We start from the raw sequence: 15,149 nt of genomic DNA on the forward strand, positions 1-15,149 counted from the left end.
TAATATATGTAGCGTTTCATTTCCACTGTAACATACTGTTTAAAATGGAATTATTGTCAGTTTTATAGATCTTTATGAATCACGTAATCACACTGCAGTTCAAAGTAGAACTCTGCTGCCTGTAAGAACACTGCATTAATCCTGCACTGAGATCTTCTTAGGCCTCATTTGTGCAGTACCTTGATATTACCGAATTGCTTTGCAGAATCTTTAAACACAGGTTCACATTCACATTTAACAATAACAGTAGGTGGTAACTGCAGAGCTCCAATAGCCAACCTGGCAAAAAAGGGAGACAAGCTTGTGATTATTGTTGGAACTGGTCAATGATGAAATTTCAAGCATTTCTTAGAGAATGTAAATTAAGATAATCGTGCATTTAAAAAAACACGTATTTTAATAAAGAGAGGTCAACCGTAAGTCTAACAATGTTTACTGTGGACTCATAATTATGATTAAACTTGTTTAAAATCTATGCCCTTAAAATCTGGAGTTGAATGGACTGTGCAACCTTTGATGGAAACATACCTTCTTTTGTGACTCTCCCGTGGGATAATACAGAGACCTTATCATGGTGGTGATCAGTGATGAGGTAGGTTATGTAGCACTCAACCTGAAAGACAGAATGACAGATTCAGCAATGGCATTTAAAGTTCAGTATTCACTAGTCGATCCATCAGTTTTATTTATTTATTTTAAGTTGATTCGCTAGATATGGGCATCTGGAAGTGGTGTGTATGGGACTTTGTACTTACAATAGGTGGGCATAGCAAGGCAGGAATTCAAGTAACACTATATTAAATCTATGACAAAAAAATCTAGAATTTATATAGTCCTCATTTGATGAAATGTGTTAATTTGTGTCCATATCCTTTTGATTGATCTTTACTTTATCATAGAAACATGTAAAAAAAAAAAAGAGAGAAAAAAAATCAGCAAGTTTAAGAAACACAATCATTTTTGCCACTTACGTCTCATTGTCAAAACTTTTTGACCATAAATTCACACAGAAAGAAACATTTTAATAAGGTAGTTTCTGAGAGGTCAGTCCAAAGTGACTAATGAAGGACCTCTAAAACCTAACTTCACCTGACTTCATCATCATCTACAGTCAGTTCCTGCTGGGCTATTATTTCTGATAACTACACCTGTACCACTTTTTTCGTCTAAAGCTGAGGAGACTTAAACATTCTATTTCTTTTCAACATCCGCAAGAAGCAAATGCCTTTGCACTCTGTAAAAAAAAAAATGTAAAGCATACTTACCTAGTTTAAAATGGTATAGCAATAAGTACAAAATATGTAGATAGTTTTCCAGTGGCTGCGCTGCACTGAGCTGAATGTTTCAAGGAAAGGTAAACCCTTTCACACTGACTGTAGGCACCACACTGGGTGGCAAATATGGATGAACAGCTGAGGGTGAATAAAAGAATGATCAAATCATATCTCTATAACATTCTATCCTTTTTCCTTTCAGCTGTCTTGAAGATGACTGAATCCAGGTTGAGTCATTCTTCTTTTGGTGCTTTCTGTAGCTGTTTCTGCAGAATGGCAATTCAAAGGTCAACTTCTTTCAACTGTGGGTTGTTATTAGTGATAAATTGAGTATATGTTATATTTCATAGGCCAAAAAATGTTGTTTTCCAAGAAATCTGAAAATAATTTGATCTGTAATACATTAGTAATGTGATTGTTATTTAACCTTCTTTTCTTCTTTTCTTTTAAAGCTGCTTTTTAAAAAATTGGAAAATGGTTTAGTTTTATGTACAGCATTGCACTAAAGTCTTGAAGGACATTTTCAAAGCTCCTTTCTAGATTTTCGGTTCTGTATGCTGTCAACATCATCACACACTGCTTCAATAATGTTGAGGTCTGGCCTTTGAGGAGACCAATCCATAACTTATAGAGCTCTTTTGTGTTTTTATCCAGGTATGCTTTACTGAATTGGCAGTGTATTTGGACTTGTCATGCTGAAAAGTGACGCTCTTACCAATCAGACACTTTCCAGATGGTATTGCACGGTGGATCAAATGGTACTTTTCTGTATTCAAAATTACATCTTTTTTGACAAGTTCTAAGCAATGACAGAGCCTCCATCTGTTTTATAGATGACTGTAGACACACACTTTTCTACCACTTACCGGAACTCCTCCTTACAAATTGATGACAAATTGAACCTAAACTTTCCCATTACACCTGTTGACACAGGCACGCACACACTTTTTCCCTTTCTTTCTTGACAGACGCACTTCCACTTAGACCACTTCTACTGTTCTCCATTTATCCAGTTTGCTCTGAACTTTTAAGGACACTCCGTGCACCATGCCTGCATATGCCAGGTTTTCAGCTAACAGCCTTTTGAGAATCACCTTGTTGGTGCAAAAATGTTATTTTTTTCCCTGTCAAACTGTGTTATTTTTGCCATTTTTGTAGATTCAAGCCAGGAAATGGGAGCAAATTATGTGTTTTTGCAAGTAACAAAATTACTAGATACAATTTAAAACTTCTTCTTCAGTTCTTAGCTAAGTTGTCTGTTACATGTACGGACAACATCCCTTGAGTTAGGTACTTGAATGCTTGAATGATTCATAGGTCAGTGTTAAGTGGCTTAACAGTGGCTTAGAATTTAGCAGAGAACTGTCAGTCTGCCTGTGCTCGTTCTATAGATAGATTTCATCAGCTGTGTAAGATACAGCTGCAGAACTTTACATGGATGTCGAGATCAAATTAGAGATTGAGTCAGAAGATGGGTGTTGTGTTAGTAAAAGGGCCAAAGTGTCTGTGTCCCGTCGCTCAGTCTTTTATTTATTATTTTTAATTAAAAAATGCTTAGTAATAATTGAAATTCTCTGTCTTTAATTGCATATTCCTGAACATATTAATGTTTTAAAGTTATGAAAACTTTCATCTAATTGTTTCTCCATAACAACTACATCTCTTGTTCTGCAGTCTTTCAGTGGATGGTGTGGGCTTCCTTTGTGCTGGAGATCCTCTGAAAGCTGGGCAGCAGCTGTGAGACTGCTATTCTTAGCTCATTCTTCAATGCTGAGCTTTGACCACCATTTTGTCTTGATTGAGGCAACAAAAAAAATCTATTTCACACAGTTAGGATGTGGCAAGACGTTGACATTGCAGTGGGTACACCTTTTCAATGTTTCAATCAAAAATGCAGCCAAGGTCTTTGACTAAAACTGCAGCCTCATCTACAAATCAGATGCCGGATCAATAAACACTTCCTGTAGTGATGAAGTCAGCAGTTGGTGTTACACCAAAGCAGTCTTGGATTTAGCCACATTTTGCAGTATACTGTACTGCAGGGCAGAAACATGAGCTTTTATGCACTGACTGTGCTCTACAGTTTGCTGATCTAAATGAATGATTTGAGGCTCTCAAATAAGTCTGTATTGCCTTCTTTCACTCACAGGTTGCTCATCTCTAGGTTAGAGTGGTGTGATTTTATCTACAAACTTTTAAAGTGTGTGTATGCAGGTGTGTGTCAATGAGACATGGAAGTTTTATGAGAAAAATGATAAACAAAAAAGTTCATTACCTTTTATCTCCAACAAGATTCTAATCTCAAAAGTGAGGTAGAGAAGTTCCAATTATACCATATAGTTGGGCCCTAGTGATAATGCTAATGTGATATTGATAGAAACAATTATTATCAGGTTAGGTTAGAGTTGCCAGGAGGGGAGTTTCCCTAATAAGTGGAATATTTTGTGATTAACATAGACATCCTGTTTTTGTGCAATTTCACCAAGACAGTCCCATTTAAGCTTTTCAAACGCATCAATTCAAAGGTGACAATATAATGAATTGTATAATGAATTGTAACGCTGAGACTTTCTGGGGGAAAAGCACTTGTGATTAATATGGGGAGCAGCGAGAACACCTCTGTGGTGTAGACTGTGTGATCAGCCACATAATTTACTCTGTGGAGATTTAATGTAATTAAGTAAATGGACTGCAAATCCTTCCTACCTATAAACCGTCCAGGTTCTCACCTGTGAGCTTAAAAGCATGTGTTTATCAAAAGCACCTGTCTGTATTTGTTTTAGTTAAATAAGGTGAAAGAGTCAAATTAATTCCAGAAGGACAAAGGTCCCTTTCAGCCACTTTTGGTTGTCAGTTATTAAATCAATAAATCTCTGCATGCTAGACCAGTGAGACACTCGGCAGTTCAGTTAAGTAAGCTGCTTCTACATTGTTACCTCACATGTGTAAAAGACAAGTGACAATTACTCCATGCAGACACATCTTGTTGGCAAATTAAAACACAAACATTTAGCTTATAAGCTGAATGATTTCTGCTTACAATGGTGGAGCAAAGATTCTCCCAGCAAGGTGTAAGCACCTCAGATTAGCCTCCATGTCTGAAGCTTGATGGGTGGCGGTGTAACGCTGGAGCTACAGTATGCATATCTAGACCATTAACTCCTTGTCCCCCACCAACTAAGAATGGGTTCCCCTGAACCCAATTTGTATGCAGCGTAATGATTAGGTGTTACAGGAAAAAATATACCGCGTGATTGTGTTTTTCCATGCACTCTCATAATAGAAGAATAGCAGCTATCAAAGTTGGTTTGCTGCCATTTCTCCCCATGGGCGGAGCCTGTGTGTTTCTCATTCGCTAGCTGGCACACCTGTTCTCCATCAGTCATTTATTTGCAGTATATACGGACCAGCTTGCATTTCCATTCCATGCCAGATTGCCCTTGCTTGTGTGCTGCAATCAGGCTGTCTCTAGTTTTGGTGCTCCTGTGTAACAGGTGTTACTGACTTTTGTTTTCTCTCTGCCTTCTAGTGCAACCACTCATTGGCTCAAATATCCCACGCAAGATGAAATGTGCTTGTTATCCTAACTAACGATAACTTTCCCAACACTTCAGAGCTGGACAAACCTGCAAAAAGGATTTAACGGATTTTCCGCTTACCTGCACTTACCTGTCTGCCCACTCTCCGCTGCTTTGCTTACTGGAAATGTCTGTGTTGCTCACCCCTTTTGCCACCTGCCAATCACAGACAAGCTCATAAACCTCCTATGAGGGTGTCAGTTTAGCTCACAAGTTGAGCAGGTGCTCATGTGCATGCGGCTGAAATGCAGCTGCCTGGGTTTGAGTCTGAACTCTAGCCCTTTGCTGCATGCCCTCCCCTGCTCTCTCTCCCTGTATGCTCTACACTGCACAATTATCAAAAAAGGCAAAAAAAACCCAAAAATAAATAGTAAACGCCTTCCATTAAATTCAACCTCAAATTCTATGTCCTTTCACTAGCTAAACACAAGCCTGCTTTCTCCTCTGGCAGAAGTCCTGTCCTGCTACTGAAAAAAGCTACTCACCTGCTATCACTTACTCGCTTCAAGCTTGTATTTTTTACATATGTACTGTAAATCGTGTTATTTGAACAGTACAGCAGGACACACCGTTGCAGTGGCTGCTGTGTGAGCTGGGATAGTTCAAGCCTAGTTAGAATTCTGCTACCCTGCAGACAGAAGCAACAACAAAACACTATAGGGATTATACACCCCTCTAAAACTCTTCCTCTCTGCGTCTTTATGCATCTCTCAGACTTGTTTTCTGTCTTTTTTTAGTGTTTTTTTTCCTGCCTTGATATCTTTTTTCCCCCCTTTTGCACAGTCTTTCTTCCTCTGTTGCTATTTCTCCCTGTCTTTCTCCGATTAATAAAAGTGGCAGAATAAAGGATTTATACTCAAAAGGGATTCATTCAGGGTGCCAGGAAACTAGAAATGGCCTGTGTTAATCACTGCATGCACATTTGCAACCACACACACGCATGCGCAGTTTCCAAAGCACCCACACAGAGATGCATACTCCATATATCATTATCACAGGGTTCCAGCCTGCAGATAATCCAGTAACAGTTGACATTTAGCAGCCTGTTGTTCGCACAAACACATTCAGTGGAAGCTCTGATTAACACTGGCATTAACATGTTTTATGAAGGCAAGATTAACACCAACTAACAGGAAATACATGCCCTCAAATGCTGCAACAAGAGATCACGACAGAACAAAACAATTTCTTTCTTTCTTTGCTTTTACGTAATGTTGAAGGATTTCTGGCTCTGTGCAACTGAGATAGAGAGCTGTTAGGGCGGAAGATGTGGTCAGAAAGAGGAAAAGGCTAATAAAGTGGTGATGACTCACAAATCGATGGTTGCACTCAAAGAGATGAAGTCAGTACTCGCAAGTAAGCATGATGAGTGCATGTTTGGGCTTGCAAATGGGTCAAGAGAAATTTTAATTCACGTGATCAAGACACATCACTGACGGGGCTTTGTTCATGAAGGTCAGGCTATAAAATTTTTTAAAAAGAAAGTGCTGAGGATTTAAATGGCACACCACAAAATATCAATTGATATACAGGATAACAGAGAATAAACGGAGCATCAAATGAAAAGCAGTTCTTCTGGTTATAAAAGACTCAGTATGTATTATTAATGCTATCAAGAATGCTTTTACGGAGCAGCCTGGTGACCAGGAGTTGAGGTAGTGACCGTTAAATGTACTTTCATTTCAAAAAAATTTTGTTACTTATCAACTGTTGCTATGAAGGTTTGTCTCTTGTATCGTCTGGTAACAAAACCAACACGCAAAACAGCTTCAAACGATATCCTGGCTGTCTATACATGTGATCAGTAGGGATGGGTATCGTTTAGGTTTTATCCGATACCAGTACCAAACCGGTACTTTTTGAAACGGTGCCGGTGCTTAAAGAATGAAGAACACAAACTTTGTACAAAAACCTCTCATGTTTAGCTGTTTTTTTGTAAAAAGATAACAATGTTGCCATTGCCATCATCATCCGTCATCATTTCTGCTACACTGGCAGGGCTAGGGGCCAGGACTCTACTCTTCGGGTTTTTGGGGGATGTTGCAAACTCCGGGTCTGATAACAGGCAACCCACCCGCAGTAGATGTGCTCGTTGTGAGGTCTCGCAGCAAACTATCAAATACGGTGCATTTCTCGGCTTTTAAAAAAACGCTATGCGTCACCAGGTGTTTCATCAGATTCACGGTGTTACCTCCTTTGCACAGTATCAGCTTAAAGCACTTGTTGCAGGCTGCTGAGTTTGCATCTTTTGGTGTGAAGTACAGCCAGACTTTTGACCACTTCGCCTTGGGCATTTTTAATCTGTAGCCCTGCTCTAAAAGAACGTACGTACCTGGGCTTTCCAAGCCTACTACGCTTGGAAAGGTAAAATGATTGACTGGAATCCAAAGTGTATGACATCTCAGGAAAAAAAAAAAGCATCGAAATAAAGCACCAAAATGTGCGTTGCTTTTCGGTCTGGTCACTACCGTTTATGTCAGAACCGGTGCTATCATGGCACCGAATACCGGTACCCATCCCTAGTGATCAGTGTAAGAGTTATTATTATAATTCATCTATAGATGGAGTACAACTCTTCACCTAATGCAAAAAAGAAAAAAAATGATAATGAGCAGACAATCACCACATGTGTGAAAGTGCTGGGCCACCTACACACTCTGCCTGTAGAAGCTGCAGCCGTGTAAACCAATACCATGAAGCTCCCAGCGCACAGATTTTGTGCTGATGTTCATACCAGAGGAGATCTGGAAATGACTGAATCAGCAAAGTGTTGATGGCTTTTACAAACTATGATCATTAGCACTCTGCAACCCTGTAACTCTCTAACTTTACGCTCTCTGACACTTCGAGGGAAAAAATTTACCAGACTGACTTATTGCAATGATGATATCCTATTACAGCACACTGCATAGATAGGTGTTTGATGTTATACAACTCTGTTAATGAGACTAAAAGACCTGAATTCAGTGTTTAAAATGTAAGTATAAGCTTGTAAAGATTGTATTTTAACCTGAACAATAAACTTTTTATTTGCCCTAACCAGGTCAGTTTCATGTCCAATGAACGGCAACTGAAAGTGAAACTAAAAATCAAATGATGCAAGATTTAAACCCAGTGAAGTCTCATGTGATCACAGCAGATGTTTTCTTAATTTCTTTAGTCATTGCATGTAGTCATTTTATGATTTTGTGGCTCTGCTGAATAAACATGTTGAAGTTATGTAACTAATTATTGATAACTAACATATAAAGAATGTCAGGTGCTGACAGAATAAAATGCTTTAGTTAAGCAGATGCTTCTTTAATGTAGATGACATATGAAAAACAGTAAACTCTCAGGTATTAATTATTATTTTTATCATTTTCATTTGAAAATCAAGTAATAGCAGAAGTAGCCAAGGATCGAAATTGAACAGTTCCTTAACATTTCAAACTCACTACTTTATCTCATTTGGCATTAATTTCAGTAATTTTTTATTTTTTATTTATTTTTTGCTTCCAAGATCCCAGAAATCCTGCCCAGTTGGGTGTGTTTTTCCTGCATTTCCATATGCTGGTGTTCCAGTGCAACAGCTTGAGGGCAGATTTATCTGGCAACGAAAATAGATGAGTTCAGTGAACTAATTACACAGCTGTAATGTACTCATCAATATTTAGGGGCAATCATAGTCTAAACAGGTAGTGATTATACCAGCGAAGAGAAGGGAACAGAAGAGAAAGCTCCAATATTTCAAACAAACCTTTATAGATACTCAAAGAGGAATTATTATACATTGTAAAGTATCACAATGCCCCTGGAGGGAGCACATTGAGTGGGATGTTAAAGTGATCCCTGAGGACTCTTAAAAGAAGAAGTAATTGTTTATGAAGCGTAACCAAAGTTTAAATTATGTTTGAATAGTAAAAATGCCTCTCGATGCAAGTAATCCGGGCACTAACTGAAGAATCCATCTCATGATTTCATTGTGAATGGTTTGATTTTTGAAAAGACTGTAGATATACTCAAGCACGATGTACAAATTACATCAAAAAAGGAAAATGAGCGTATTTTATTTCTCTGTTTTGTCTTAATCTCCTTCCTTGATTACTTTTTTAGTTTCCTTTTTTATTGCCTCACATATGGTGTATTGTCTCAGAATGTCTTCCATATCATCTCCTTATTTTTTACATTATCCGCCTTGACGCCATGAAAAGAACACTGGCACAAAGCCTCACTTTTTACTCAAAAATATCCCCGGAGAGCAAAGCAGGGGAAAGCAGGAATATTTTAGAAAAAGTTGAAAGAAAACCAGAAAGACAGCATGAAAGAGGGCAACATAATCATGCATGTAATTACCCTGTTGATTTCTCTGACAGACATTGAAATCAAGATTTAAAGAGGAAGAAAGAGAGAGATGGAGATAGAAAAAGACATTACTGTACCGTCCTGTGTTCTGCTACTATTATTGTCAGTACAGGATCCTCCATGCTCTGATTAGTCCTACACATCCTGGCACAAAAAGGTGCACAGACACACACACATGCACATGCTCCTGGGAACACACAACCCATATTCAATCATACATGTACCCCTTCAGGGTCATTTTCACCCACACCTGAATGGATGCACCCAAACCCTCCCACACACTCTAATTCTCTGGTTTGTCATAGCACTTTTGAGCTCAATAATATATAGCAGAGAAAAGGCAATTAGGGTGGAGGACAGTCAAAATGAGGGGAAATTAAACACAAAAGAGAGAAATGCAAATTTGCTATCAAAAACAGACGGCTGGAGAGAGATTGGAGAGAAACAAAATCCTAAAAGGATTTATTTTAATCAAATAGAAATTGTTTTTTCTCATGTACAGAAGGAGCATTCGCTATCCTGAATGTGATATAGCCTACGTTTCCTTCTTAATTCTGGTGCTCTGTCTCATTTTGCACCATGCGTTATTAAAGGAAATGGATTTCAGTCCTGCTTAACTGCTTCACCAGACTGTGGAAGGACCATCTCTCACAATTTAAACAGCATATTCTGAGTGGCATGTCTTCCCCAGTGATTTAGATCACTGTGCAATCTGTTTCCTGACTTGTCCCTCATGTAAATTTTAATGCAACATTATTAAATTCACACTTTTGTTTTGTTTTGTTTAGGCTGTTTCCCAGTTTAATGAAATTCTGAATAGTTGCTGGTTGTTTTTGCATTGTTTGAAAAGTTTTACAGCTTTTCCTGTTGATTGATTTTCATTCATACTGCTTCAAAGTAATTAAATAACATAACATTACAGAACATTGTAGCAATGGACCTTTTTCTATATTTTTACCAGTTTATCATGCTGTTTTACTGGTTCGGCACACTTCAAATTAAACTGGGCTACATATGTCCCAGCTATACATCCTTGGTCAAAAGTATCTTGTTTTTTTTTATAAGATCATTTTTCTAAATGTATAAAAGGAGATATTATGGTGGACCACCAGGTGGCTCCACTCACACCCAGTGTGAGGTAAAGCGAGAGGGTTAGGTTTTTGGCGCCTTGAGTTGGGTGTGCAGCCAAGATTAAAGTTGGAGTAAAATATTGGGATTTCTCGTGTAATCCTTACAATACTTCCACAATATAATGTTAACTGGGTAAACTGCAAAGCTGGATTTTTACTATACTGACCATGTCAGTTTCACTCTTTATCATTAAAGGCAATGAGTGAAATTCACACAAAAAAATGTAGTAGAATGTAGTAGAAAGGTAGTTGTTTTGGGTTTTTTTTAATGCTTTTTAATGTTTGTCATTGTTTCAGGAACATTTTGATGAAATCTCATAACAGGGACACATGAGCTGCCGTGAGTCTGAATGCTATTTTAAGATGTTTCTTCTTTTTGTGTTCTCTTTTGCAAAAGTATCCAAGAGGGTGTCTGCTTGAAAGCCCTTTGAGAAAAGAGAAGTGGCATAGAACTTTGATTGTTAATGTTGCACAAACACACACAATACACAGTCCCAGTTGTAACAGGTCATAATAAACAAGGTCACTCCCCACATCTTGGGCATGCCAACCCCGAAGGCGACCATCGTAGCAAGTTTATTAAATGGACCATTAAATGGACCATCTGTCACAGATACGCACACACGCGCAGGTAAAAGATAGGCCTAATATGCATAATAATGCTTAGCCATCAGCTTGCACGCAGAATTAAACTTTACATCCAAAAAACTATTTATGCACAACATATTTTTCATGCAGTTGCATGCAGGAGAAATGCAGTTTAGTAATGTAGCAATATAGCAAATCAATGGTACTTTGTTGCAAAGCAATATCAGGTGTTTCAATTTAAAAAGGAAATGAGTGCTGGACTTGAGCACTATAGCACAAATTCAATTTCTGTGTTCACCCATCTTACGGTATAGCATTCAAAATTAGCATGCTAACCTCTTCCCAAGCCCTTCTAGGCACGGTGCTAACTGGATTCAAAATCTCAAGACGATATCATTTGCTTAGAAAGCATTGCATTTTGAACAACCTAATTTAACTCTGTCAGCAAAAAGTTCATCAATAAAACATGCAGTTTAGTTTATGAGTAATTAAATCATTTGTATCATAGAAACTAAATCCCCTGCACCCCATAGTCATAGTACAAGTAAATGAATGCAATCATTTTGAATTTACCTTCCACTGCGACAATTACAAACACTAAATAAATCCGCGTGGCTAAATTCATTACATTATATTCATTATATTTCATCAGATTCAAGCCAAGTGAACTTCTACATCTGTCATCAAAATTAAAATAAGGGAAGAAAACACAATTATTGCAGTGCTTGCTACATCTTCATATCAAATTTAACCTTGACATTTACATCTGAATGTTATTTTTAAACTGCTAGAGGGGAGGCTGGAACCACATGCTTCTATTATGCTTAGTGTCACACAGAGCAGGCGAGTACCGTGCAATGAGATTTGAAGATGTCATTTAAAGACAGAGTTATTTTCACCTATGGGAGACAATGAAGTAATTTTAACCTTAGCCTTGAGCAAGATACATGTAATTGCTGTTATCAAATAGAATTTTTATTACCTCCTTTATCGTCTCCCACCCCATGCAGCAGACTGTGACAGCACTGAGCAGCTCCTTCAGTGGGAGACTGCGGCACCCACGGTGTGGGACGGAGAGATTTCGCAGGTCTTTCCTCCCCACTGCTGTCAGACTCCACAACAAAGACTTTAACTGAACAAACACACACATCCACACATGTGCAATAACACTAAGTGCAATAATCCTTTCTGGCATCGTTGTATTTTTACTCAGTTGTATATAGCATTCGTATTCTATTTTTATCTTATTGTATATTTTTATTCTATTTTATTCTACTGTATATAGTATATTATTTTATTCTATTCTGTACAGTTGTGTACTGTATTTATTCTTATTGTATTCTAATTTTTGCGTCATAACTTTTGCACTGTCCACTTCCTGCTGTGACAAAACAAATTTCCCACGTGTGGGACTAATAAAGGTTATCTTATCTTATCTTATCTTATCATTTGTCAAATTTTATTTCACGTTAGCGGGGACACACCACCTCGGACATACCGTGGTTTGATACTATTTGCTTTAAAATTATACTCAGATAAGTGGTAGAGACCAAGAGGGAAAGAAAAGTGCTCATATGGCAAGATCTGCATGTTCAGTTGATCAGTTTTCAAGCTTGATCAGAAAGCTGTCTGGCTGCAGCTTGAAGACTGACTGGATTGCCAAGTATGTAGCGCTGCCAGCCTTGGATGTCTGCCTTTTGAGTTTTTCCTCCTCTGCAGCAGCTCTTCGTCTACAACAGTACTGGGTGTGGATTGTTTGGTGTTTGATGTTTTTTGTTTTTTTCTTGTCTCTCATCTGTTATTATTTATGCATGATGACGATCTTGGCCAGACAAACTGTTTAGATACTAATATGTGGAAATTTTCTTGTTTGACTGTCATCAGCAGGTCTATGAATACAATTGCAGAGTGTCCACTGTGCATGACTCTTTATCAGGTTTGTGCAAATGGCATGCTGCTGATACCTCATGAGGTTTTTCATAAAAGCAAGTGATTATACAGGCCAAGAATTTTTTTGTTTTGTTGCTCTTTTTTTTTTTTTTAAGAAATTAAAGGAACTCTGACGCATAGTGTTTGACGTCTTGAAGAAGAAGCATAGTGAGAGTCATGCCAGAGTTAAACCACGTGTTTCATAGTTCAATACAACTTTTATTGTAGTGTCAAGTTTGACCTGGTGGCAACGAAGCACAGAAAGCTTGAGTGGTTTGACCAATTCAAAAACCAAATGCAGCCTCAGGTTCATAACTTTCCATCTACTGTTATTGGTGTTTTAGACTTACTGTTTCTTCTGTTGTCCTCTGTTTGTTCAATTTCTTTAAGATTTTTTAAGGACACACTGCACACTGCCAGTATTAGCCATTTCTATCGGTATCATAATTTAAAACAAGAAATGAATGAAAAGTTCAAATGTATAGGAGAGACCTGGACATTTTCAGTGCTGATGTTGCATAGTTTGTGTACCAGAGGGCAGTCTGCAACTTTCCTGTTGACAACACACATTTGGAACACCACAAACACAACAACTAGCAGAGTCATGTAGAGTGTATACAAATAAATAAATAACTACACATAAACATGTGACGGAAATCTGTTTATCTTTTGTGAGGCGAAAAGAAATAAGCATTGACCAACATAACGAAACGTTCGATTTTTAAATTAGCAACTGTCTGTATGATTATCAGTCTTTAAAAAATCTTACATTGGTCAGCTCTAGTTTTGCCCTTTGAAAATAAAAACAAAAATACATTAAAAACTACTGCATTTTAGAAATTTCTTCAATTTTTTGTGAGGCCAGAAATTATACAGATTTTAGTGGCAAAATGTCAAATGTTAGGGGCACACTGACCACACATACTGCATTTAGAAAAATGTGTATGTACCTCAGGCACACTAGGGTGAAATTAGATTTTATCAGGCACAAATGCTGACTTGATCTCAAGGATGAACTGATTATAAGGTGGTTGTCAAAGGTCATAGGATAAAATGATTTGGGACTAGCCGTTTCCTCTTGCAAATCCCAAAGACTTGCCCGCTGTCAAATAGTCAGATACTGGTGTTATCTATAATTAGACAGGCTGCTGGGTTTATAATTCAGATTTTTATCTTAATTATACAATGCTTTAATATATCAATAATGTTGATTCAGTGCAGAATTCAATGTAGAACCAGCAGTGCAAAATGTCTTGTATTGAACTTGGAAGTAACTTTAGCTCTGCTAGAATCACTGACAGTTCTTTCCTTTTCTTCCAAGCGTTAAATCCCTGGACCACACTCCAATCCCTGCCTGTTGTATCCACTTTGTAAGGCTTTAGTCCAGTTCCAGAAGCAAATTATGGCTGAAGTAGCTTGTTTTGGAAGAAAGAAGCACACCACAGCTTACTTAGGACTGACACATCAGAAACAGCTTCATTGACCAGAATTGAACTTTGTACATGTTTACATAACAGAATAAATAACAGACAATAGCACCATGACAAAGACAATAACAGCACATGATGATGTGATGGTGCAGAGATGTTGGAATAAATAAGAAATTGATGCTAGTTACCTCTGTTCTCACTGCCCCTGTCTCAAGTCACCAAAAATTCACAAGCTTTGCAGATTTTGTTGAATACAACTGGAACTACAACGAAAAAGGTTTTGCATTTTTTGCTTCCTAGTTTCTCACAGTGCACCAACATGGTGTGAAGTGACACAATATATGTGTTATAAATGGATAAAAATTTACGTTGTCAGATATGGTTCAAAACAGGTGTGCCAATCATCCAAACTAAAACTCAAAACCTAATACCAGACAGAAGAGCAGTTGAAATAAGAGTGAACTTAAAGAGAATATGGAAGTATACAAAGGCATGAGAACATGAAAATAAACGTAAGCTTCGTTTCATCCTTATTCTATAACAAGAGAGAAAATATACTATATTCGGACCACATTAATAAAGCAACATGAACAATGTATTGTGTTTTTTATTTTTAAGTTAGGTATGAACATTTCAGACTACCTCTCAGCTTTTTTGATGTTTGCTTCTTTGTCCCATACAAATTTATTGGTTTCTGGGCACACATGCTTGCCCCTTGTTTATATTCCGCACCTTCTGTTAATGCTGTGATTAAAGATTCAAGCAGGATTTAAAGAAAGCTCTGTCAAGAGAAAGTCTTCATCATAACCAACTGCATGATTTCCCTTCTTCTTATATGGACTTTTGTTGCTCTTTACGCTACTTTATTATTACTAA

The sequence above is a fragment of the Diplotaxodon limnothrissa genome, linkage group LG14, assembly GCF_057381915.1.
Source record: "Diplotaxodon limnothrissa isolate DT_005_m linkage group LG14, D_limnothrissa_male_GT1.1, whole genome shotgun sequence".
Classification (NCBI taxonomy): domain Eukaryota; kingdom Metazoa; phylum Chordata; class Actinopteri; order Cichliformes; family Cichlidae; genus Diplotaxodon; species Diplotaxodon limnothrissa.